The sequence below is a fragment of the Macrosteles quadrilineatus genome, unplaced genomic scaffold, assembly GCF_028750875.1.
Source record: "Macrosteles quadrilineatus isolate MER2022 unplaced genomic scaffold, UCM_ALF_1.0 Scaffold_1__1_contigs__length_201487025, whole genome shotgun sequence".
NCBI classification, from domain to species: Eukaryota; Metazoa; Arthropoda; class Insecta; order Hemiptera; family Cicadellidae; genus Macrosteles; species Macrosteles quadrilineatus.
Window position 1 is genome coordinate 154,170,201 of NW_026542594.1, and position 8,407 is coordinate 154,178,607.

Here is an 8,407-nt window from a genome sequence, read left to right on the forward strand (position 1 = left end):
TGATGGTGTGAATTCGTTGTGTTCGTGTTGAGCTGTAAGGCATTGAATGTATCATTCACATTCATCTAATTGATTTTATCAAAATTTGTCTCACTCTATTATATTTTCTTTATTAAGTGGCATGGCATTACATCACATAGCCTACATTCACAATGTTTCTTATTAGAATCGAAAATGTATGACAATAGACAATGAGTACCGTACCGGTACTAAACAATTGCTAGATGTAAGATATACAAATGTAAACGCTATTAGTGGTTTATGGTCGCCTAATTGTTTTTTTCGTGAATCATTCAATTCTCTTACCTATACTCAACCTGCAGTTGACAAAACTTTGTAAACTCACATGACACGTGTAAAGGATGTTTTATCGGGACTGTTACAGTTTTTCAGTTTGTTGTTTTGATACGTTCTACTAACCCCTAACTAGTGTATAGGTAATCATTTAGCAATCTGAATCCACACTTGTATAGGCCTATTCTATATTGCGTGTAGTTATTTAAGAAGTTCAAGACAGTTTAAGTTAGTTTAGTTAGTAGTAAGCTGACGATGCGTTGTGCGTTGTATGCGTCGCACTCGCAGTCACAGCCACAACAGACTTTCTCTTGCAAGTCGCGGTCGGGTCGTGTAATAAGGAAGTGGACGGTTTTTGTAATGACGACAAATTGCATCGTCTTCTGTAGTCTTTCCTCGGATTAGGACAACGGTATACTGCGCATGTGTAGCTACTCACTCTCTTTGTCCTAATTTTCATTGCGTCTAAAAAAAATCAATATTTTTCTTCGAGTTTTACGCTAGGCTCTTATAATAAATTGCACTGTAAGCAACTTTCTTTGCTGTCCAATTATACCCAGCACCAAAATTCAGGCGTATACTGTAATATTAAGTTTTAATTTAAGGCATTATACCAGTATTACCATAACCATAAAAAAACCATACTCCATTACATTTAACAGTAGGTATATTTTTAACACAATAAGGTATATTAAACTTATGTATTGTTTTGATTCATCATTATATTGTTGATTTGTTAAGTCGTCAAATTGCGTTCTTCTGCTCGCATTAATTTTATTTTTTGTAGCAATACTTACAAACACAGTCTAACAAGTAGAAATAATTAGTTGACGCTGTCTTTTTTTGTCTTATATATTCAATTTAAAATGGTTTCAAGTTAATTTCGAATGCCAATTTTGAAAGTGGGATACACTAATATAGCATCGTACTATTTTTTCATGGGTTAAGGTGGGGAGGCAGGCAGGGTTATCATTTGCCTGTTTTGTTAAACTCATACAACAATGGTTTGGGTTTGCATTCAGTTCTGGAAGTTTAATCGATCACTGTATAACGGCGTTTTGTATGTTAGTGTGCGCGTGTGTGTGTGTGTTGGTGACACAAGACTGCACTACGTTTGTGTTGGTATGGTGCAGTGAACGGGTTGATGGAGTGGCGTGATAAGGCACGCGGTGGCACGACACGCACGTCCGCGTGTGAGTGTGTGTGTGAGTGTGTAGTGGCAAGCACGACAAGGCCAGGTGCTCGGTCCCCTACCCCTACCTCTTCATTCAATACAATTTAAAGAGGGATCGTTTGCAATTGGTTGGTGTTTGTCTAGTGTGGTCATAGTCAGGGTTTCCGGAACGGTCACCGATTTGCTTTTGTTTGCGGAAAAAGAACCCCAGTGAATTTGAGTACCGCAATGAAATAATAGTATCAGATTGTAGTTTTTTCCTAGGACGTCAGACACAAGCCTGGGATTGTTTACACATTACTTCAGGCTAGGGGTTACGGCAATATCACTAATTAGATCAAATCCATTGGTGATTTGGCGGGATTTGAAGCCGGGACTGAAGTACCGCGCTCTTTAGGCCGGGGCCACACGTGGCGGATTGTCCGCGCGGCTTATGATCGTACGATCATAAGCCGCGCGACGATGTCCCGGCCACACGGAGCGGATGAACCGCTTCCGGTTGAGGTTTCCCAGCCTACGTACTGAGATTCTAACATGGTTTAATTCACTCGTTCTCGTTGTAGTCATGGAAGAAACACGTACCGGTATGTTAGTTTGTGCATTAGAAGCGTGTGGTGAGCTAGAGCCTAAGGCAAACAGAAATCAATGGGTCCATAATTTCATAACCGATAAACCATTTGTGTTCCAAACCTTTTACGAGCACATGCGAAACCATAGTCCGGAGTCTTTTTTGTTGCTATCGCATGTAGATAGCATCGTTTGACGAGCTACTTCAATTGCTTTGACCGCATATAACTAAGGAATATATACTCATGAGAAATGTACAACATGAGGATTCCCACATTGTCTTTAAACAAGTTCTATTGATTTGTCTGTATCGAACATTTTACACCTATAAACCGAAACGCACAAGCACAAACTAAAAAAACAACTACAAATGCTTGAAAATGAGCTCCAACCGCGCGGACAATCCGTATCGTGTGGCCACTCTCATAAGACTACGTGTGTCATCCCCTCCAACGCGGCTTATGATCGCGCGGACTATCCGCGACATGGCGCGGACAATCCGCCCAGGCGGCTTAGGATCGCCCCGTGTGGCCACTCTTATTTGATTCAATGTGTTGTCGGACCACGCGGATGATCCGCGTGGTCCGTCTGCGCGGATGATCCGCGTCGTGTGGCCCCGGCCTTTACGCTCTCAGGGTGCGTTCACAAAGAACGCTGGTTACAAGTAACTTACTTTCAGCGCATGTTCCAAGCGCTTGAGAATGCTGTTGTATGTTCACAACAAACGCTTGCATTTCAAGCTCATTGTAGTCTCAGCTCTGGTTGAGACAATATCTTCCTCAAGTGATGAAGAGTTATTTTTGATTGAAAAAGTAGAATTAAAAATTCGTAGAAGGAAAGTAGATGTTCATGCAATTAACCGCGAAAGAGGTAGGTCCGGGGAATACCACCATCTATTTAATCAATTGAAATTGGACAATGTGAGGTATTTTTCTTATATGAGAATGGAGTTAACCACGTTTAATTATATCCTCGAGAAAACTGAAAGTGTTTTAGTGAAGTTTTGGAGGAATTGGCATAAGCAACCTATCCATGTACCAGAACGAATTTTTGACCAATAATAAAACCTAAAAATACTCGAAGGGAGTTTTAAGCACCCTATGTAGCAGATTAATTATAATGCAAATAATATTGTGAGATATATTCAAATGATTTAATTTTCTAGGTAAATAAAGTAAAAGTATACAAGTTTCATCTAAAAAAAAATCCAATACTTAATTAATATTGAATTAAATGTGTTTGCCTATAATCTTAATACATATATGCTATATTTGTCCTATTGGTTACGTTATTGAACATTCTAGGGAAAAACCCACAATATGTGGGTAATATATTTGTTTGGAAATTGGAAGCTCTAAATACTTGAGCTATCAACTCATCGACACCCATACTGCACTGTTACTACTGTTAGTAGTTTGTAACTGACTGGTTCGGTCAACAAGCGCCGGAAAACAAGTATGAAACGTTCTTGCGTGCTTGTCAGAGCTTGTAACAAGCGCTTGCTAGCCGGCACAAGCTTTGTCTGTGAACGCACACGCTTGATACTACTGTATGTTGACTTTTCTCACGCCGGTTCGAGCTTGCAAGCGCTTGCCAACAAGCGCTTGTAACCAGCTTTCTTTGTGAATGCACCCTCAGTCACTAGACCACCCCATAAGATCGTAGTAGAGCTACAGCATATGATATCGTGAAAATGACTCGTACAGTTCATGACTTCAATAAACTTAGTAATGTTATTAGAATATAAACTTATGTAACCAAATGAGGGATAAAACTGGCTGTACTGTATCCTCTACTTCTTCGTTGATTGTCTGTTATCTGCTTCTACTCAGACTTGTTTAGTTTTCGCCCCTTCGTCCGTCCTTATTTTTAAACGCTCCTTCGACCTAATTCAAACAAAGACTATGGAAAGATTCGTTGCTTCACTGCACAAGTCCCTCTTTCAATTTACCCAACTCAGTCTTAAATTACTACGATAATTGTTTTACCGATAAATGCGTTTATGCCAATCATAAGTAATTCATTCTATAATAAATACTTTTGTTGTGCTGCAATAACTTATCGAGATATTTATTTCTTACTAGAAATTGAGAGGTAATACAATACGTAATACTATACCGGTTGTTTACCAAAATATTCAGATACAAGCAATATACTATTAGCTCGTGTTATTATTTTTTATTATGTTTATATTTGTTTGAGTTATCATTTTGATGGTATTACCATTATACTTCTGTTAGGAATTTAATGGACTTTTATTGTATTTGATAATTTCCACAAACTGAATATGAGTTGTTTATATCGTTGGTTATGAGCTAGACAAATTAGACAGGTTATAGACTGACAAATTAGTTTTGCTTTTTAAAACAGTTAAACTTTTAGCTAGACTTTGTTATTCTTCTGTCCAACGCATACAGCCATAACTTAAGCCATAAAATAAAATAAAAAAAAACCTCTACATATTTTCCTGTTCAGTTAATTTTGAATGAACTAACTGATGTAATCAAATCACCATGCTACTGTATCTGAATAAAATGTTCAAGTCAGTCGAGAAGTGACCAGGAAGTGACTCAGAATTCTACGAACCGTTGCGTCGGCAATGTTTCCGAGAGTTCTATGTACTTCCTTCGTAGCCTAATTATTCTCCTCGAACTGATAATAATCAGCTGCTAGGTCTATACAGGAGGTAGATGAGATGGCACATCCCTCCCCTACAACCAGTGCGAGGGGTGAGGGGTGCGGCACGGCACGTGGTGAACTGGTTTTTTTAGCCTATACACTTCCACTTCATCACCCGCCAACTACCACCTGGCCGACGTTGGCGTTATCAGCAGCTGCTCGTATAATCAATAAGAGTTAAGTGATGATCATAAAACAGTTGGTTCAGTAAACAATGTTCAAACTGTTTTAATCGCAAATAAAGAGCCCAATTTGTGTTTACTTCATTCAATTTGTACAGAATCCATAGTGGCTAAAACTTTTGGTATATTGATAAATTGGGCAGGCTTATATTAGGGATCGTTATAAACGTTACTGACTTTATGTGTTATTTAATTTGATAACTCTCATATAAAGAGTACCAATACGACGAGAACAGTGTTGGAAAATTTAATTTCTAATTATATCAGTTGTATTGCCCTGTGGCCCCAGCTGGCTGTGAGTGTTATTGTATTCTGCTGTGGAGTTTGTTGATCCCCGGTGTCTTTGTCAGACTTGGCGTCTTGTCATTTATGGCAGTCTAGGTAAAAACTGGTCTCAATGCACTGCAGACACTGACGCAGCGGAAAGGTCAAACGACGACGTTCGCCACTGGCATCGTACAGTAGTGCACCTGTCAATGTAGGCCGACAGAAATCTGGGTCCTTGTCTAAACATCACACTATTGCTGCCCTGGTTGATTCGTTGTTGAAGCTATGTGTCGTGTGAAGCGACGTATTTCTCGCCCCAACAATGCGTGTCAAGAGTCCGCCTGTCGCAATCTAATCAGCGAAGTTTGTAAACATTCGCATACGTCACCCACTTGTGTGGACCGTGGTTGCTGAAATTGACTCCTTCCTTAATTTCCCCCATTTTTAAGTGATCAAATTAACTGAGATAGCCATCATAGCCTACCACATCCTAGATGACGTAATCTTCAACGGGACTTACGTTGACATCAGCAGTGATGTACTTTCCACTCACGTCACTGTTAATAGTCACTGTTATAGTCAACTGTGGTCGTATAGCGATAGTGTAGTAGTACAGTAGTACATAGCCGCTACATGACCTCGATGAGGTGACGTCACCTGTGACGGGACTCACCTGTTGACCTCAGCAGTGATGTACTTTCCACACACGTCACTGTTTACAGTCAACCGTGGTCGTATGGTGATAGTGTATTGGTAGTACATAGCCGCTACATGCGCTACATGACCTCGACGAGGTGACGTAACCTGAAAAATGCCATGGAATACCTGAAATTCCACATAGAATAAAATGTAAATACGGGGAACTTTTCACACCGGCGTCGGCAGACGTCATAGGCTACTACGTCTTCGAAAGATGTCGCTAATGTAGTTCTAAATGTTAATGAAATTATCATTTCATACCGTATTAATAACAGAACTACAACAAGTTGTTGTTTACCCTATATGTATTTCTATGTTCATACGCGAGCGACGTCGCTGCCGCTCGCCGAATACGCGCATGCGTAGTTGCATACCAATGAGTATCGTATTGGGCTGTCACTGTCACCGTCCCCCACCATTACCAATTCATTAGGTCATCCGTTATGGCGTTATGGTTAGATGACGGAACTCGGGTTCTTCTTAGATCAGTTGGATGAATCCTTTTAAATCTTTTGGATGCTGAACATATTAAACAGTTCGTCGTCACTATCATTGCTATCACTCTCAAGCCAGTCGTAGCAAGCGGTGTGAGCTAACAATGTGCGGGCGATGAACACTGAAGACGTACGGTACTAGTTTAATGACTGTAGGTGGTTTTAAACAAAAACATAAAATGAGTCCTTAAGTTAAATGAGTTCTTATCCTGTAGATGTGAACATTATAACAGATTTTGACAGTTTTGTTATTGTTAGCTAAATTTAGAGTAGTAGGCCTATGGCAAAAAACGTACATCACTCGTCCAAAATGTGTTTGACTTAATAACATCGTAAATCGTAATCCATCGTATAGGAACAACCACACACACTCGTCCAAAAAAACACATATTTTCCGGTCTAGTAATGTCTGTAATATACTATTTTGGAAGTCTTACAGAAAAGCAGCAAAAACTTAATTGTTAAACGTATGTCCAAAGGTCGTATTCAGAGCCTGAACACTAATTTAGATTTATATGCAGGATGTTGAAAAAAAGGTGGGGACATAATTAAAACGTCTTTAAAATAAAAATAAAAAAATAAAACTTAGTGATTACTTAGGTCAAACAAAATAAAGAGAAAATCAAGAATAAACATTTTTCCAAAATCGCTTGGTTAACCAGATATCCACCATTATATATTTTTTACATAAACATTGGATTGTCTCAAACCGATCTTTATGGAATTTGGTATGTATGTTAAATAATTTAAAAAAATGAATCACTTTAAAACACAAAAAAAAACACAACACATAGTATCAAAGTTTTATTCTTCTTAAAAGCTAACAAGTAATTTCCTAATCCATAAAAACTACTTAGAAAAACATGTTACAGTATTCTTGAAATACGTTCTACCATTGACTATACACACTCATTCATTAATAGGAATTAATTTTCAACAATCCATTATATAGGTTTATTTTTTGTAAGGCGTTGACTTGAGTGAAGTAGCATGGACTTACAGGGTAAAGTCATCAGCAATTATTCATTAAGACTCAAATTGCTTACTTAAGTAGCGCACTGGTATAAAATGTAAATTCTTTACCGTCAAGATAGAATAGAAGAAGCTATAAGCTATAAACTATAAGCCATAGAAAAGTGAATAATAAACTAATTTGAAAAGACTCAATTACTATTTTGGGGATTTACTATTACTCTTTTAGTGCACCTTTTGATTTTTATCCCATTGTAAGAGACCATAGAAATGTTAAAAGTTATATATTAAACATGGCCGTTTATTTGATTGGAAAAAAGGGTTTCAAGCCAGTAAATGATAGATATAGGGAGCGTTATTATGAAAATGGCATGTGAATGACTCAAATAACTGGTACTGACTAGATTTTTAGATGGGTTGTTGTTGTACAGAATGAATTTCACTAAGTACACATAGAATATGTAAAAGTAAGTCAAAATTGAAATATTTAGGAGTACAGTAATATTGTGGAAAACTGTTCAAGGCTAGAGAGCCTAGTGCCATAGGATGTGAAGGTTGGACATAGAAAATATAAATGTGTAAAATAGAAAATAGAAATAATGTAGGCATTCTAGATATTAGAATGCCCACAAAAATCCTGTGTAAATCCCCTGTCCCTAAATCCCCTCCTCTGAAAAGCTCTGTTACAGAAAAGCATACATAAATTGTTTGTATATTAGCTTTGACTAATAGTCAATGATATTAGTCACATCTATACTATTATAAAATTGAGATGGTGTGTATCCGTCTGGACTAAATTTCTAAACCGATACAGCCCAAATTAAGCACAAAGACTATCCGCTTTTTGCCTAATTGACCTAGGAATGTCATAGGACTATTCACCATACAAGTATAAAATGTTTCATTATGGTTTACAAAACTTTGCATTGTTTGTTACAATATCAAGTTTATTCCTTGTGTATAATCAACATTCAACATATTTTAAGAATTATGGTAGGCAAGGCTTAGCATCTTGTAAGATCTCCACATACATTCTTTCCTTATCAACTAAACATTTAATTTATATTTGGGCTCTTGCT

At 37.8% G+C, this 8,407-nt stretch overlaps 1 protein-coding gene across 2 annotated transcripts in view; it reads left to right on the plus strand.

Annotated features, from left to right (window-relative positions):
• LOC128987778 (RNA helicase aquarius) overlaps window positions 1-8,407 on the plus strand; it is an 83,344-nt gene that overhangs the window by 30,086 nt on the left and 44,851 nt on the right. The gene's annotated exons all lie outside the window — the stretch shown is intronic.